Raw genomic sequence first — 20,044 nt, forward strand, 5'->3', positions numbered from 1 at the left:
AATTTCGGCTTGGTTCAGAGTGCAACTTTTCATGAGAATTTGAGAGCGTTTCCGTCAGATGCTTCATGTGACCAAAACAAGCCTTCCAGAACTGTTGTTGGAACAAAAAAGTCAGCTCTCCTAGCTGGATCTGTTTTTTCAATAATCTGCTGTGGTAGAAAAATTAACTGGCCAAAGTTTTTCTGAAGACGTTTCGCTTTTTACAATATTGAACAGTTATGTGAAATGGCGTCCACGCACCTCTCTCCACGCACCCCTGGTTATCAGTAGCCCCCATCCCAGCGCTTGGACTACGTTTTTCTTCGATTGAGTTCCGTGCTGCACTCAAATACAAACAGGGTGTTAAATTGTATGATAACGAGCAAAAATGTCCTTTTGTAAATCTGGGACTCTAAATGCATTGTCGGCCCTGCGGTGTCATGTCTTGGTCGGAAGTTATGGTTGCTTGTCACGATCGTTTGCGAGTCAGAATTATGTCGGCATGACGGGAGCCAAGTTGTGCCCCATTTCCGAGCAGAAGAGTTTACTGCCCGACAACAATTCAAGACTTCGGAGAAGAGTGGTTTCGCAGTGTCAGCTGCTGAAGACAGGGGTACAAACAGCATGTCCAGAAATGTAGCGAAGTCGAATTTGAATGTTTTGCTTTGGCTTTGGAGTCCTTTTTGGGGGATTATTAGAGACAATATGTAAGACCGTTAGACAAATAGGCATTCTAGCAGATAACGGAAGCTTGAAATCTGCTGGGCTATCTGTATCAATCAGCAGGTTATCGCAATCAGTCTCCACTAGAGCTACTAGCGCGTCCGCACTCGTGCTGATTGCAAGAGACCCTGAACCATAGGCAATCATGAAACACGTGAGCAAACCTTTGTATCCTTATCTCACACATTAGAAGGGGAGTTTTCTCTTAAAATTGTGTCGTCCAATGAACGAGAAAATCAGTACTGATAGGTTTTACAGTACTGACAGACGCAAAACTGACACAGAATTGATTTTGCATGCAGTGCAAATTTTTGTTTAAATTTAGTTTGTGTGAGAGTTCTAAAATCAACAGCAAGCGGTGAGACAGAAAGGTAAGTTAAAGGGAAACAAAGGCGGAGGCGGCAAGAATCAAAAGGAAGGGAAATGCGAAATGGAAAGATTGAATAGGAAAAGGATATATACATCGGCGGGAAAATTTTATCCCGCCTATCCTATTCCCACTTAATCGCCACTATCTATTTTTTTAAATGTTAGTGGTCGAATGATAACCTCCCTCTTTCTTTACGTGGCTATTATATACTACTGACGTCTCACCCAATAAGAGAGGAGCGCAAATTTTTTTATTATCATATGTATCGATGCGAGACTGATTTCTTTGATGATTCGAACTGAACTGATAATAGCAACAATTATCAGCTGTGAACCAAGATTTTACACACCAAGATTTTAATGATGAAGTTCGGAATCCAATTTTTAAAAAAAATATTTTATTCATAACATGAAGCATAAAGTGTTCATGATTTGTAGCTAACCAGTTTGGTCTCGAGCACCCGTCATCAATAGGGTCCTCAATTTCTTGCCCCATTGCAACTCTTGGCAACTGATTAAGGAATGATTTCACGTATTCTGTGCTAAAATTTGCTATCAAGCGCTTTCTGATTCTTTTCCAAACTTCATGAATTACACAACTTCTAGAATTTCAGCATTTCTGTTACATTTTACAGCACAAATTTGACATACTTTTGCTCACTTCCTAAATATTTTCTGTTTTAACTCCGTCTTCCACGTTTTCTTTGCTTTCCTAGCACAATTTCCAGACTTTCAGCGCTCCAACCTTTTTTGTACAATTTCTTCCCATCTGTTGCATATTTTACGCATTTTCATGGGGAAAAAATAATGTTTTGAGAGAACTGATTCTCGGCTGTTTCTTAAGTGCTCAAATTATGCTAGAAAATCATGAGAGATTCGCAGTAATACTATTGTTAAGGTTTTCCAGAGTTTTGAATTTATGATAAAATTGTGCTGAAACGATGCTATTTTTTTAAATGTTCATCTGTTTTCATAAATTTGCATTTACCTAAACAGATGTGCATCAATGACTAATTTGATTGATATGTAGAAACTGTATTAGTAACGTATTAAAAAAGATTAGTCCAAGGCGAGGGTGAGGAATTATCTGTATTAAACTTTCTCTCTGCTCAACTTGGTTTGTTTTTCTAATAATTTCCTTTTTTCTTAAAACCCACCAAATAGCACTCCAACATAAATCTGCTCAAACAATTTTTATAGGCTAATACAGGCTGGTTTAATTCATATTATGCTGCAAATTAAATTGAAATAGCAATTTTGACAGTGTTTTGCTAATCTAAATAGTTTTAACTCACTTTCATTTAATTTCAGAATCTTTTTCGATCTATTTGATATTTTTAATAATTTTTAGAACAATGAAGAAACTATAATAACCCAAAGAGAAAATATTTGTGAATCTCTTCTGGTTATCTAAAATCCTGAGAAATGAAATTATTATGGAAGAAGCATTTTCCAAGATTTGTCCTCATTTTTTGAGGTCAATCAGAAGTTAAATATGAGTGGACATTTTAATCATGCTGGAACTGTAATGAGTGACAAATTGAGTAGCTTTGAAGCTTAAGAATTCAACGGCGAACTGAGTTGGTGAAAGAAGCTGCTTTCTATTTGGTTTGTATTATCTCGGAAGTTTTGTGAAACAGAAAGTAAAAAAAACGCAAAAGTGGATGAAATGTTCTTGAAGCAGCTTTCGGTCTGAAGTATGCCCGCACTTACAAGTATGAAGAGTAGCCTATAAGTGAGCAATTGTTTTCTGTAGAGGCTCTGTGAGCAATAGAGTTTGCTGTAAAATTTGTCTAATGACAACGTGAAAAATGGTATGTGAAATATTATACCGCTTTTTCTTTACCGATTTTCTTCTTTACGTTTTTTGCAAGCCTTAACGTGAAGAAAAAATAGATGCCTTTGGTTTGCTGAAGATGAAAGAGGAATTTTGGCCGAACTGGCGTCTTGCAGAATTTTTGCCTTGCATGAGTGCGTGACTATTATTCCTTCGTTTACGCTGTTCGATGTTAAAAATTGGTCGAAAACTGATATATTGATTATTAATGATATATAATTGACCCAATTAGGAACGGAATATTATTCTGATTTATCTCTCATTTGCGATCTTTTCAATAATTGCCCCCCCCCCCCCCCTGCTACCTACTAGAGAATCGCTCCTCTTCTGTTCTATTAATTGGCCTACATTTTGGATACCCGAATATTAGTTAAAGCTTAATTGCGGACTGCTGTTCACGTCCATGCCTCTCATTCGCTGTGGGATGCAATCTGGAAATCGCGGGTCGGTTATCGGCCCAACGACCTTCCAGTCGGAAACTCTTTTCGCTTTGTATTCCAATTCGGCTAATTGACATAGCATGGCGTATTTTATTCTATTCAGTTTAACATAGTATGCGCATAGCTGGAAAATCATTAGTTGTCTGTGATTGGGTAATATATTGCTCACTGAAAAACTGAGCACGTTATCATACGGATAGGATAATGGAAAAATATCCCAGATCGCATTTTAGTTTAATTTAAACTCTATATTTATTTCGTTCATATTTTGATCTTCAATTAAATCTGTCCATATACATAGAATAGACAGGATACTGTCTATTCACAGTGTAAAAAATTTAGTATTTCCGCCGTTCTGCATGATCAACTTCTGATCACTTCATTTTGCTTTTGTGAATCAATTTTTAATTTATTCTCGTTTTTCTCATTTTGTTGCTGCGAACCAGTTGATAATTCAATCTGAATCAACTGCTCTTCAGGACAGTAACTCGATTACTTAACGGTCATTCGCGACTCGATCTCCGACTACAGTTGTTGTAAAATGGGGTTAAAGTAATCGGAATTGGCAAACACGACACAAACTCCCGCTTGAGTTTCGAAAATAATATACGCAACGCAATCTACTCAATTTGATCATCACATCGCACAACAAGACGCAGTCAGCAAAACAATCCAAAAAAACACCGCTGCACATCGATTTATTTTGCGAGAGAGCTACAGTTACACCACATTTCTCGTGGGAGAAATGAGTCCAACAGTGGAAACTTGCAATTCCGACGACAGAATGCATACATTAGCAAACTCTATTTAATGGCACACCTGCAGAAGTTGACTACCCATCAGAACCAACCTTCGAATAACCTGTTGAAAATCACACCAAAGCAGCAGAACGTGATCACAAAGTACGAAATCAACAGCTCAGAGTAACCTGACAAAAACGATGTAGGAAAATTGAAGAGATGGAATTCGATGTGGTGTTAAACCATGGAAGATTTGCGACCAAGAAGCCTTATCTCTCCTATACCACGGTATATGAACTGAAAGACGCAGCAGATTCAAAAGTAAATATACAGATTTCTTGATTTGAAAAAATATTCCGTGAAATACTTGTGGAAATCAATGGAAGACTCTTCTATCAAAGCACGCAATATCACCTATAATAGATTTTTCATTTTCTCATCGAAACAACAAAGAAGCAACTCAGTTAAAAGTTTCTAAGGACGTTTGATTGAGCAAGTTGAAAACTGTACTTTAAGAGCTGAAGAAACTGCACTTATTTTTGGCAACTTTATTCTCAACATGCTGGACTATGCGCAAAAGGAACTTCTCAAAGAAACGGTAACACCTGCTAAAGCCCTGGAAACGGCCATCCATATGGATACGAGTGCGCAAAACCAGAAAAAAATAAATCAAATTGGGAGCAATAGCCAATCTGTAGACATCGTTAAAAACAATCAGAGTCCAAATTGAAACACAAAATTCTACCAAGAACAAAATAATTTCAGCCGCTATTCAAATTCATCTAACCAAAATTGCAATACTGATAATTGCCGAAAACCTGGACAACATTGGATTAACAATCACAGACAAAATAGCCCAGCAAAACGAAACACTTTTATCTATTAGAGAACTGTAAATCATTTTGCAAAAATGTGCTGAAAATGAAAACGGACTCAAACTCAAACACCATCGCATCAAAAAACGTACTTAAACCAAATTGAAACTACCCTTGGAAAAGTTAACGATGAAGTATCGGTCAACTATATCGGCAGCCATAGAAAACTATACAATAAAGTGTACGATTCTACATACGACAGTGTGACTCAGATGATAACTACATTGCAGCCATTTTAAGAGTTTGGCAATATCTATTCAACCTCAATTGATTCCAGCGGTGTGTGCGGCAAAATCACCAAAATTCATGCGTATGACATGATCGCAAAAAATTTCCACAGCTCGATGGATCAACACTACAAAAGAAAAAAACTTGAAAACATCTTAAATTGAACCAAACAAAATCATCGGCAAAATAGCAACAGATGTCACACACAAAGACGAAATTGTACAATTAACAGTGGTAGACGAGGGCCGCAAAAACAATATAGAAAGGGACCTCTTCAACAATCTTGGACATGTAATTGTGCAACACTAGGCAACAAAGTGTAAATTAGTAATGATAAACCACACAATTCTACATGCAAAATCAATCAGTGAATCGCATCACAATTTCCCGAGCTGGTTTCTAGAAAGATTTTCCAAGCACAAAAATCTTTTAATCAAAGTTCAGAGTTTCATCAAGAGTGCACAGCAAAGCACCAAAAAGGTCGACGCGCTCCAATTAATCTACTCAGAGTTACTGAAGAACTCAACAGAGTGCAAAAAGAATCTCAAACCGAAAGACTATCAAATTGTTCTGACAAAATTTTTTGTTCTCCAATCGTAATCACAGCAAAGAAAGATCATTCAAAAAATATTATTGGACTCTAGCCACTTCCTAAAGTCTCTTACAATTACAAAAAGATAGAGCTAAGCGTCGCTATTATAATATCATTTGGGGAGAATCAACAGGACTCTTTACATTCAAACCTGGATTCTAATATTTAACTGATATGCCAGCAGAATTCCAGAATGCAGTGGACTATACACTTATATCTCTCCAAAACTCATTTTATTTCATAGATGACATTAAAATTGTCAGCACCGGATCTGAACCTTAACATCTTAATTATTTGACCAAAAGCCTAAAAAATTTAAACAACGATAAATTGTTTACAATTTTACAAAAATGTCATTTCGCTAAAACTGAAACAGAATGGCTGGGCAATAAATTTAATTAAACAGGATTTTCACCACTTAAAACAAACAGCAGCTTATTTAGCAGTTCTTCTCAAAATACCTTCAAACGATTACGATCATTCCTCAGATCTGTAAATTAAACTAGCAAAGTTCTAACAAATTTGGCACACTTTTGTCATTCAATGAGACCATTTTTGGGAAAATCTAAAATTTTTGTGCGCACTGAAACTGAAATTCGAACAAAACACTTTAACGCGATTAAAGCATAATTTGCACAAAAAATTGGAAAATTTTCATCAAAATCCCAAAATAGACGTCAGATTAAAACGTGATGCCTCACGATCTGGACTCGGTGCGGCATAAAAAAAAACACAACTGATGGATTAAAACCAATTACATTTGATTCTCGTTTCTTAATGCGCACTGAATAACGCTAGAGTGTTAATGAATTAGAGATTTTGAGAATAGCATAGTCCGTAAACTAAATCAAATTTTATTTATACGGCAAAGACTTTACATGAGTCACAGATAATCGCGCATTATTATCTATGCTTAAAGAACATACATCAAACAAAACTTTCACTAGTAGAATTTTACGGCGGATTGAAAGATTATTTCTATAATACTTTACTATCGATTACCACATGTCAGGATCAAAAAATGGTTTTAGTTGACTATTTTTCAAAGGCAACAGTAATTTCTACATACAACGAAAATATCATTCTAGCGACTATCTCAAAAGTCATACAATCATTCAAAAACGTCATATAACCTAAATCTCGAGTCTTGCAAAAACATAAAACCATATTAAAACGCAATTTACGCACTCAAAATAAAAATACATATTGCACCACAAAATAAACCTCCCAACACGAGTACAACACTACTTAGAACTAGGTCAATAGCCTGGCATATAGCAGATTAAAAGAATAACTGCCAATTGCATTGCAAACAACACCTCTCAAAAATCGCATTGGACAAAATTCACACACGTCATTCGCGCCGCGATTTCCATTACCACTCACAACAAATAAATTAGTTCTACGCATTGAGCTTTAGAATAAATCACATTCCATTAACACATTTAGCGCAAAAACTAACGAATGTGAACAATCAGAACAATGAAGCCCAATAAGCACCATGTTTGACACCAAGTCAACTAATCGCAACCAAAGACTTAAATTCGGCGCGAAAAATACCAACTATAAATACAGAACAACCAAATCTCATTCGTTTTTTGCCCACTTTTTTATCAATAACAATCACTCAAAATACAAATCGGCAACAAAATTGAAAAGTTTGGAGGAAGAGCGGCTAAAACTTCTACACCTAATCGAAAATGAGTAACTTTCAACCCTGAGCTAAGTTCGGAAGACTTTCCGACAAATACAACTACCGGGACCACCAGCTCTTCTGCGGATACTACACACTCTACCAACACTCTTCATGCCACATAAGACCAACGCCTCATCGAAACAATGAACAAAATCAGCAGTGAGAAACTACTTGCAATTTTTGCTGGAATAGACGCGATCCTAAAGGAGGGGAAAAATTTTATTCTCCGCATTGACGAAGCCCACCTCAAAGAAATAAGTCAATATACATCCATTTTGGAAGGATAGGAGCGTAAAAAATGGACATTTTTGCATAGACGAACGCAGTGCAATACCAAAAGCCATAAAGGAAGCTGTAATGAAAGACATACATCCAACACACACAGGCAGCTTTGCAATGTTCTCAACTGCACAAAATATTTGGTGGCCGCATATTCATCAGTATATACCAGCAAAACGTAGCAAACGCGACACATGCACAGATATTTGTAAGAATTTAAAACCGCTTATTCCACGCAGCAGGTGGTCACCGCTAACTACATCTAAAGAAGCGAACGAAGAAACTCAAGTAGATTTTGACGGCCCTGTTCTAAATGAAACGCGGATAGAACAATACTTTTTAATTGACATTGATAGTTAATCTCAGTACTCTGCCTTAGAAATAGTAACTAACGCATCTAGCTAACATGTCATTTAATTTTAACTACCTTTATATACAATCACTCATTTCCATGATCCATTATACTGGAACAAGCTAAGTATTTGACGGCAAAAGATTTGAAGGATTTTGAATTATCCTTGAACTTATTCAGGCACAGCAAATGATCAGTGGGTAATTAGATCTACTGAATGTCTCATTCAAACAATTAAAAGACAACTATCATGTATTAAAGCGCATTTAATTTAAACAATTTAATGATTTAATGTACAGCATGCAATCTATGCGATTTTTCAAAACCTACGATTAACATAACAGAAAACTACAAATTTCACTCTTTTTGAAGAAAACTTTCGCAAAAAATGTATACAGCAAATTTCTAATATAGCATCAAACCAGATAACAAACACCTTATTTGTAATAAAATACAACAATTTTTAAATGAAGATACGATACCCGAAAGTTTGTACCTCACTGTCAAAGAATGGGAAGATACTGGCATGTGCAGCTATGTTGATATTAAGAAAATAATCTGCGCCTTAAATGTCAAAACTCACGAACGTCAGGTGCAAACGCAAGACAATGAGAATCGTTTGGTTTGGTCAGAGGGCAATTACCGCCAAATTCCCAGAACTGAGAGAAGTGTACATGTTAAAATTGCGCAAAAAATTAACGCAAATTTCAGACACGGACGCAATTTAGCTGTTTTAAACAAACTGACTGCACACGGAAGCAGTTGCCAAATTTAGCCTCACAGCTAGTATCATCAAGGGGCCAAAAAAAGCAAAAATGCGAGTCAGCAACTCTGATTTAATAAAATTTGGTACTAAAGGGGAAAAATCAACTACGCTGGCACAAAATGAAGACAGACGACGTTCACCAAAAATTAATAAACACCCTGGAGCAGAAGATAGCAAACCAGAAGAAAGAACTGTTCAGAAAGAAATTGGAAAGTAAGAAAATCAAACGATCTTGCAAACAATCAGATGACGTGTTTTGTTTCGTCTTCCCGCTCTTGCATCTCAACTTCTAGGTATTTGGCCAGAGCATTAACAGTGAGAATTTCAAAACGGAACCCTAAATAAGACAAGGCATTCCAAAACAGGCCAGACTTTACGCAAATTTTTTGTTTTAATCTAAAACAACCAATTGCAGCGCCACATACTCAACCCTCAGCTTGATCGTTATCTGCGCCTCAAATAATGCTATATGAAGAAAAAGTAAATGTTCGGCCCCAACAAGCGAATCTTCAGTCTCCGAATCATCGTCTATCAGAGGAATCTAGCATCAACATAAGAAAACTAGAACTCGGCGACCTCAAAGTCAACAAACGCAAACGATAATTGAAAAGATTTATAGCACACAAGGATATAATGATTGGATATTTGACAAGAGCCCAATTTTTATTGACACTTGCATCCCTCGCAATCCGAACAAGCGATGAACGTGCAATCCGTACCCCAACATCACAGGCGAAAGGGAAATGTCGGTTTATGAGATTGAACAAGTTTATGATTAAAAATTTTTTAAAGACACTAAAAAGTTCTTATACTTTTTTTACTAAGATAATATATTAGGTACTATGTAACCGTTGAATAATAACTTATTTTCAGATTTTATTTCCTTATTTTGTACATTATCATTTTTCCTCAAAAAAATGGAAATATACGGATAGATGGAAATATCATTTTAGTTAAATCTAAATTCTATTTTTATTTGGTTCATATTTTGATCTTCATTTTAAATCTGTTCATATAAATAGACAGGATACTGTCTATTCACGGTGTAAATATTGTTGGTGTTTCCGCCATTCTTCATGATCAGCTTGTGATCATTTCATTTTGGTTTTGTGAATCAATTTGTAATTTTTTTTCGTTCTTCACATTTCGTTGCGGCAAATCACTTGACAATTTAATCTTAATCAATAGCTCTTCAAAATGTTAACTTGAGTGCTGAATAGTCATTCGCGACGCGATCTACGGTTGTAGTAAAATTAAACTAGATAACACGTGTTGATATCAATTTACTTGAAAAAAAATAATCATTTTTCTTAGCCTGGTGGTACTTTATCTTGTGATGTGAGAATATTTATTATACATTTGAAGTTGGCTTATTGTCATCACTTAAATTATGATTTCGTTTTCCCTTTTTAAAAGTGCATCTTGGTCTTACAAGTTAATTGGAATCATTTTACTGACTGCAATTGGTTTCTATGCACTATCGAAAGGTATGACAAATACAGTCTTACAATTAAATCAGCCCACGCTGTCTTCCTTCATTGAAAATTACCAGCGACCGCACAAACCAAAATCAATTATGGACGGTTGTTTCCATATTTTTCTTGACATTGGCGCCAATAAGGGAATCACAACGCGCAAATTATTCGAGCCAAAGTTGTATTCTGATGCACCCTGGTTGGTATTCTTTGACAAATACTTTGGAAAATACGAAGAACGAGTTGCAAATTTGACCACAGACCCAAAATATATCTGCGCCGTTGGGTTCGAGGCTGATCCTGCCCAAAATGAAAGACTGAGAGAAGTGGAGAGATTTTATCAAAAATGTGGTTGGTACGTCAAATTTTATACATCGACAGCTGTGCATGATCAAAAGGGGAATGTGTCCTTTTTCCCAGGAGTAGCCTTCGACACCGTTGGTACTCTTCTTAAAGGCACTAAAAACTGGAAATTTAACTTGAAGAAAAGTATCCAGGTACCATCTATACGGTTGAGCGATTTCTTTCGCAACCATATTTTGTACCGAACCCGAAACAAGTTAGAGACGGAGGAGAACCAAACTCCCAAAATTGTGGGCAAACTGGACTGCGAGTCGTGCGAGGTAGAAGTCTTCTTCGACATGATCAACAATGGTCTGTTGACCTCCTTGAATTTTGTAATAGTCGAATATCACCAAAAGTGGCTTAAAGATCCACTCAGAATTAAAAGAACGAATAGAATTAAACAGTTTGTGGAAGAGACTGCAAAATACTGCCGACAAACATCCCTAAAAGGAGAGAAGCTGTGTGAATTTGACCAAACTGTCAGTGGAGACGAAAGTTATCATAATTCCCGATTCCCTTTCCCCAACTGCTAACACGAATATCAATTAGAGCCCTCCAACTGACGATCGGAGACAGAGTTTTTATTTCATGACCTTAGTTAAAATCAGCATATCTTAGTTTAGTGCAACCGTGGTTCATTAAAAAAAACATAATCACACCCCAGGTCGAAGCCTCGACTTATGAAAAAGACCTATAAAGTCTGAGGGGGGGGGGCGTAAAAGACTTTAATAACATGGTCGAGGACCCAGTTAAAGTCGAGCCTAAATCTTTTCATGCCTCAAGCCTAATTTTTTGAAAAAAAACTATTGAGCCTAATTCTTTTCATCGACAAAAATGACCGAGTCTAATTCTTTTCATAGACAAAAATGGCCGAGTCTAATTCTTTTCATAGACAAAAATGGCCGAGTCTAATTCTTTTCATAGACAAAACAGGTAGAGCCCAAGTCTTTATATAGGCAAAAAGGTCGAGCATAATCTTTTCCATAGAGAAAAACTGATCCAGCACGGTCTTTTCGTGGGTCGAGCCAGGGTCTGTTTATAAGCTCAAAAAAGTATAGCACGGTCTTTTTTATCGGTCGAGGCAGGGTCTGTACATAAAAAAAGTTGAGCAGGGTTTAAACACGGGTCGAGCCAGGGTCTATTCATGAGACAGACAAAGCGCATCACACTGTTACCTATGAAATAGCCTGTTTGCACCAGATGAATACCACGAAAAAGAGGAATAGCGAACCAATCTGCTTCCGTATTAGACTATCTTTTTCCGTCACTTTTTCTCATAATAGTGGTAATGTTTTTGTGGTAATGGTTTTAATGAACTCTGATTGCGATGACAACAATCGCAAAACTTACATCAGCCTGCATCTTTTTCTGCAATTTTTTTCGCCACTCTTGATATAGCAACTATGATGAGAAAAGACTGACGGAAAAAGATAGTCTAATACGGAAGCATATTTGTTCGCTTTTCCTGTTGTTCTTGCTATTAATCTGCTGCTAACAGTTTATTTCATCGTTGAGCAGCGAGAGAGATGATGAGAGCATTGACAAATGCCGCAACGAGAGACGATTATTTGCTCTAAAATAAACGATGTAGGATTTATATTAGTCCTGTCGGTCTTTCTTAATGCAATTTTCGCTTGACCAATTTTTTGTCGAACTGTAGAACCCCTCCAAGCTTTGGCCTCCCCTCCCCCGGTGCACCAACTCCCCCCCCCCCTCGCGCCTTCGATTAAGCTCACCTCACGCCCATTCAATTAAGCTCAAGCTAGCCTCACTAAACCGTGGCTAGCTACTGACGAACGGTTCAGAGTCGTTTGAGAGCAGTTTTTTGGACGTTAGTCGGTTATGTTTTGAATTGCTGAACCTCGGTCTGATTAGAAAAAACTAACAGCACTTTTGGTCTCGCCTCTTCTTTTTGTACTCTAATAATAAGTAGAATTTGATCGTCTCCACTCTCATTTGGTAAATAATGTACAACCTGTATAAAGATGTCTGTATATTATTCTTGCTAGTGTCAAAGAAATCACTGCTTTTCCGTTTTTCTCCCAATATTCTCCATATACCTGTACCTAAGAGTCATTGACAATCTATGCTCTTTCAGAACAAATACAGAGACTTTTAAAGTTTTAGTACTACTTCAGATGGATTTCAGAACCACCACAAGTGATCTTTGACCTTCTCTGAATCAGTGAAAAATTCAGAGAAAATATTCATCATTCTTCTTAATCAGAAAATAATTAAGAATGAATCATTTAGTAAACGCTGAACCAGAGAAATTCAGGGCAAAATTAGACTCTGACCGGGTACTGAATTTGCATAAGTGTTAGGTACGGTTAAACTCGTTATTCTATTTTGCCGGGCTAAGTATTATGGCAATGGTTGTGTATCTGATTGGCTATTAGTTAACAGAATCATTCTATTGTTTGATGTTATTTGAAAAAAATAATTGAGTTCATATTCCGCTTATTTGAGAAATTAGTATTTGCGGTCAAAATCAACTATTTGTATTGTATTGAATTGTATAGCACCTTGCTCCAATCCCTAAAAGTTTTAATACATCATGATATAGTTGCTCTGTTATGACAAAACTGCAACTGATAATGCAAAATAATGGATTATATCCAAGGCTGCGTTTTTTTAGTTAATTTTCTGTAACATGCAGATGTTTTCTGTGAAAAGCAAATGAACGCACCAGATCTCCTATAGAGAAAATTAACCCTTTCCTTTCAACTCTTTCAAAACATATTGATCAGCTGCCCTAAAGCATCGATAAATGAATCCTTTCCGCGAGCCTTGCTCCTTGTCTAATACATACCAAAATTAGCCTACCCCGAAAAATGATGCTTTGGTCCCTTCTGAAAATGTTATTAGTTTTCATAAATACGCCTGATATAATAGATCGACAACCAGGTTTACCACATTTTTCAAGAGAATCGGAGTAGTAGATCCCATTACTAAGCCCATAACTCCAAAAAATTCGACGATAACAAGTTTTATGATTAATGTTTTAATGCTTACATTTTGCGAAATGATTTATTACTATGCACGTTTTAATTTCAAATTTCCGCTGTGTTAATTATTTCAAAATGCCTGTTCTTGCGTATTCACATCTATTAATTCAAATGCATGCAGAGTGTTAAAACATTAAAGATGTTTAACATAGGGGTGCTTAATTTGTTCTTTCTTGCGGGGGGTGGGTGATGGGCGCTAGGGGAAAAGAACCCCGTTGACTGAAACGATGTATCATGATGGTTGGTCAATTAGTTTTACGACAAAAAGAAAAGTACATTTTATATAGAGAATTCTATAGTCTAACTCTTTTCACGGACCAAAAAGGTAGAGCCCAAGTCTTTATATAGGCAAAAAGATCGAGCATAATTCTTTTCATAGACAAAAAATAATCCGGCACGGTCTTTTCGAGTTTCGAGGGTTAAGCCAGGGTCTGTCCATAAGCCAAATAAAGTCGAGCACGCTCTCTTCATGGTTCGAAACAGAGTCTGCTGTTTATATGACCAAAAAATTAAAGCACGGTCTTTTCATAGGTTGAGCCAGGGTTTGCTTATAAGCCCAAAAAATTACAGCACAGTCTTTTCATCGGTTGAGCCAGGGTCTGTTCATAAGCCAAATAAAGTCATGCACGCTCTTTTTATGGGTCGAGTTAGGGTCTGTTCATAAGACCAAAAAAGTAAAGCACGTTCCAGCCGTACCACTTTTCATCGGCCGTGCCAGGGTCTATACATGGTAAAAGTTGAGCAGGGTTTTTACACGGGTCAGGCCTGGGTGTATTCATGAGAAAAACAAAGCGCAGCACGGTCTTATCGTTAAAATAGCCGGTTAGCACCAGATGAATACCACAAAAAACAGGAATAGCCAACAAATCTTTTTCGGTATTAGACTATCATTTCCGTCACTTTTTCTCATCATAGTGTTAATGTTTTTCGGATAATGGTTTTAATCAACTCCAAAACATACACCAACCTGCATAATTTCTGCAGTTTTTTGCCACTCTTGATATAGCAACTATGATGAGAAAAGACTGACGGAAAAAGATAGTTTATTACGGAACCATATTTGTTCGCTTTTCCTGTTGTTCTTGCTATTAATCTGCTGCTAACAGGTTATTTCAACGTTGAGCAGCGAGAGAGATAATGAGAGCAATGACAGATGCCGCAATAAGAGAGGATTATTTGCTCTCAAATAAACTTTGTAGCTTTTATATTAGTCTTGTCTGTCTTTTTAAATGCAATTTTCGCTTGACCATTTTTTTGTCGAACAGTGGACCCCCTCCCATCTTTGCCCCCCCCTCCCCCGGTGCGCCACCCCCCCCTCGCACCTTCGATTAAGCTCACCTCACGCCCCTTCAATTAAGCTCAAGCTAGCCTCACTAAACCGTGGCTAGCTACTGACGAACGGTTCAGAGTCGTTTGAGAGCAGTTTGTTCGACGTTAGTCGGTTATGTTTTGAATTGTTGAACCTCGGGTTTGAATAGGAAAAATTAACAGCGCTTTTGAGCCCGCCTCTTCTTGTTGTTTTGTAATAATAAGTAGAATTTGATCGTCTCTACTTTCATTTGGTATATAATGTACAACCTGTACAAAGATGTCGGTTTATTATGCTAGCTAGTGTCAAAGAAATCTTTGCTTTTCCATTTTTCTCTCATTATTCTCTATATACCTGTACCTAAGACCCATTGAAAGTCTATGCTCTTTCAGAACAAACACATAGATTTTTCAAGTTTTAGTTCTAATGCAGATGGATTTCAGAACCAACACTGAAATGATCTCTGACTTTCTCTGAATCAGAGAAAAATTTAAAGAAAAAAATGATTATTCTTCTGAATCAGAAGATAATTGAGAATGAATCATTGAAGATTCTTTGAGTCAGACAAAATCAGTGCAAATTGTGGCCTGAATTAGACTCTGACTTAGTACTGAACTTGCTTTAGAGTTAGGTATGGGTAAACTTTTTACTCTATTTTGCCGGGCTAATATTAATGCAATAGTTCTGTATGTGATTGGCAATTACATAAAAAAATCATTCTATTGTTGAATGATATTTGAAAAGTCTAATTGAATTCATATTCCACTGAAATGAAAAATTGTTATTTGTGGGTCAAACTCAACTATTTGTGTTGTATTGATTCGTAAAGCACCTTGCTAAAAGTTTTTATATGTCACGATGTAGTTGCTATATTATGACAAAAACTGCAATTGATAATGTAAAATAATTGATTATATCCAAAGTTACGATTTTTTAGTTAATTTTGTTTTACATGCAGATGTTTTCTGTGAAAAGCTAATGAGTGCACCAGATCTCTTATAGAGAAAATTAATCCCTTATTTTCAATTTTCCGAAAACCATTTCATCAATTGCCCTAAAGCATCGATTATGGATCTTTTCCGCTAGCCCTCCCCCTGCCTAATATATTCGAAATTTAGCCACCCCCAAATGATGATGTTTTGGTCCCTTCTGAAAAAGTTACTAGTTTTCATAACTACGTCTCTGATATAATAGATCGACAACCATGTTTACCACAATTTTCAAGAGAATCGTAGTGGATCCCATTACTAAGCCCATATCTGCAAAAAAATTGATAAGAACAAGTTTTATAGTTAATGCTTCATTACTAAGCACGTATTACTTTCAAACATCCGCTGTGTTAATTATTTCTAAACGCCTATTCACGCTTATTCGCATGCAATATTTCAATGGCATGCAGACTGTTAAAACTTTCATGATGTTTAACAGGGGGTTGCTTATTTTGTTTTTTTTCTGGTGGGGGTTGGGGGGGGGGGGGGTGATGGGCGCTAGCTGAAAAGATCGCGATTTTCCAGAATGATGTATCAGAGTACTTGGTAAACTATTTAACGGCAAAAGAAAAGTACATTTTATAAATAGAAGAAATACTGCGTATCATTTTTTACCAACTATTGCGGCGAGAAATTATTGTGGCCAAATATTCATTTAGTCCGGACAAGAGAGCCAAAACAGTTCTTAAAAATAGCATTACGAGGGCCTTATGGAACCAAACAATCTACTTTCAAATATAATCGCTGGCACTTTCAGGTGTCCAATTCATTTCAATGCGAAAAGTGCCTACTTTTGAGAAAATGGTTTCCACAAAGCTATCAGGCGCCCTAAAAAAGGAACAAATAAATATAAAAACTTCTCACGGTCGGCTGTAAGGGCGTTTTATAAAAGTTTAATCCATTTAATCGATTTGCCGATCAATTTTACGGTTCATTGTTAAAATGAGGGATTATACTGATATTAATCTGCAGAATAATCTTTTCTTTGCGGAACGCGCTTCCGTTTCACTCTTCAGCTTCCAGTTTGAAAGCAAAAAACACTGACTTTAATTTCCCTACAGGGCGTGTTATACTCTTACACTGAGTACTAAGTCAATTGAATCACAATTGACCACTCTTTGGTTGAATTGGGAAATTGCGGTGCGATTTCCAAGCTTTAGATATTGAATTCTAATTCCAGTTTAGGAATCGACTATTCGCGACGCGAATAGCTAATCTGCTTGGAAACTTGATTTAAAAAGCAGTTGTTTAACTTAAATTGCAACTGGTTTATTGAGGCACAAATTGGAAGAGTGAATTATGATTTAACAAAATCAGGATTAGGATAAATTTAAAAAGATAATGAGTTGTTCATGAGCGAAAGATGAAATGCGATTTGTTTACATGCATGAACAGACAGTTTCCTGTCTACAAACTGAACAAATGTGAATTGAAGATCAGATGACTGACGACAATAATGAACTAAGTTCACTGCCCTTGAAATTGGAGAAAAACTAACTAAGAACTAGAAACGGTAATGGATATTCCGATAACAAATATCCAGTCCGTATGACCTTTCCCCTGTCGAAGAAATTGATAATTATTAGTAAAATAAAATCAAAAAATGAGTAAAATAAATTAAGAAACTTATTCACCGGTTATATAATAGTGAAATATTAAACAATAAAACCAAATATAAAGTTTGAAGAATTTTAATTAGTTTTATTCCGAATTATCTGATTGCTGTTCTGCTTCAAGTACCGTCATTTCTCTTTCCGTTTGTAGGTTGGGATTTTAACCCACTGTCCAACGTTCATTCGGATTTCTTGGAGAAACTACACCAATGAACGGTGTGTCAGAAACAGGAATTTCATTAGAATATCCATGTGTGTCTTGTCTATCCTGAATAATTGCGTTTCTTGATCAGAAGTCCTCTTTTGCTTCTTTAATTGTCTTTTACCTCTTCGCACAGATGATGTGTCAGAGTCGGAAGTATCACTAACGTGTATTGAGCGTTTCTCCTTTATCAAAATTGGTGTAATTTGCGGCGCAGGTGGGCCTGCCACAAACGGCTGCGTTGGTGGAGGGCTCTTCCGGACTAAATGGAATAATTTGTGTTAAGTCCGGTCGATATTGAAATGCTTCGTCATGTCTCGGAATCCTTTTAGAGCCCGAGCCACGTTGCTGGATTTTGATATGCACGATCGTCCGGATGATATAACACCTATATCATCGGACTGTTTTCGGGTGCGTTTGATCCTTTTGTTTCCAAGTCAATTTCTCAGAAAAACTTTTTGGTGGTTATTACTCTTTTGTTTAAGAGTCTTTTCATGAATTTTCCTTGGTCTTCTATCAAAGTATTGCCCTAGTTCCATATTGCGTTTGTGCTTCGTTCCAATTTTGTTTCTGTCCGAATTGCGGACGCGTATTTAGGGTCTGTTAGGTTCTTTTATAATGCCAGCTGTTGGACTGACTTTTCCAACCGTACTTCCGTGAGCCAGAACCTCGAAAGGGCCGTCCAATTTTTTTCTAACGATTTTCAGCGTGAATCTTTCTGCCTATCTTTACATGAATGATACGTTTGCTGCGTGAAATTGCTCTAGAGATTCCTTCTGACCACATCAGTCTAGCTTCCTTGTCTTTCATCTTTTGTTGCTCTTCGTGAGCACGGGCATTTGCGGCGCAGATTACAAGTTCTATCTCTACATCTGAGTACATTCTGGTATTCGCCCACTGTTCATCTGTGAGGTACGCTCGGCCAGGGATTGTATCCTAATCTAAATAATGTTTAATTGTCTTATTATAATTAAGATTTCTATTTTTGGATTTTGTTGTGATATTAGAAATTGATGTATTACATTGTCTGCTAAATTGTGCTTCAAATGGAGTGATATTTGTTGTTTTTTGTTTAGTTATTCGTAGTCGTTGAGTGATTGCATGTATTGCATGTTCAAGGTTAATTTCTTAAACTTAAATGTGCTTTCATACATGATAGTTTTCGTTTAATGGTTTGAATAAGACTTTCTGCAAGGCCTATTGCTCTATGATAGCTTGCGGGTGCATAAATTACTAGATATTTTTTTTCAATACAAAATGTTTTGATGTTTTTACCTGTTAAACATCTGGCTTGATCTAATCTAGTGCTCTCGGTACTCCATGATTATATATATATATATATATATATATATATATATATATAAATTTATATATATATATATATATATAAATATATATATATATATATAATATATATATATATATATATATATATATATATATATATGAATGTGTGTGTGTATTTAGGAATTTAATTACATTTGTACTAAAAGCGTTTTTTATTATTTCTATTCTACTGTAGGGTATTTTGAGTAGCGAGCAATGCTAGCTAAGAAATATTGTTCTATTCCCTTTTCGTTAATGATAGGTCCACCAAAGCTTATATGGATTTCGTCATTCGATTCAACACAATTGGGTAAGTGTGATCATTTTCTATCAAAGTATTTGCATAGTTCCGTATTGCGTTCGTGCTTTGTTTTCAAATTTGTCGATGTCCGAATTGCGGACTTGTACTTCGGGTCTGTTAGGTTTTTTTATAATGCCAGCTGTTGGACTGACTTTTCCAACCGTACTTCCGGGAGCCAGAACCTCGCAAGGGCCTTCCAGTTTTTTTTTTCTGACGATTTTCAGCGTGGATCTTTCTGCCTATCTTTCCACGAATGCTACGTTTGCTGCGTGGAAATGGTCTAGAATTTCCTTCTGACCACATCAGTCTAGCTTCCTCGTCTTTCATCTTTTGTTGCTCTTCGTGAGCACGGGCATTTGCGGCGCAGATCACAAGTTCTATCTCTACACCCGAGTACACTCTGGTATTCGCCCACTGTTCATCTGTAAGGTACGCTCGGCCCGGGATTGTATCCTTGTCTAAAGAATGTTTAATTATCTTATTATAATTTGGAATTTTATTGGATTTTGTTGTGATATTAGAATTTGATGTTTTACATTGTCTGCTAAATTGTGCTTCAAATGATGTTATATTTGTTGTTTTTTCTTTAGCTATTCGTAG

The sequence above is a fragment of the Convolutriloba macropyga genome, chromosome 7 (genome assembly GCF_964194025.1).
Source record: "Convolutriloba macropyga chromosome 7, txConMacr16.3, whole genome shotgun sequence".
In the NCBI taxonomy this organism is placed as follows: Eukaryota; Metazoa; Xenacoelomorpha; order Acoela; family Convolutidae; genus Convolutriloba; species Convolutriloba macropyga.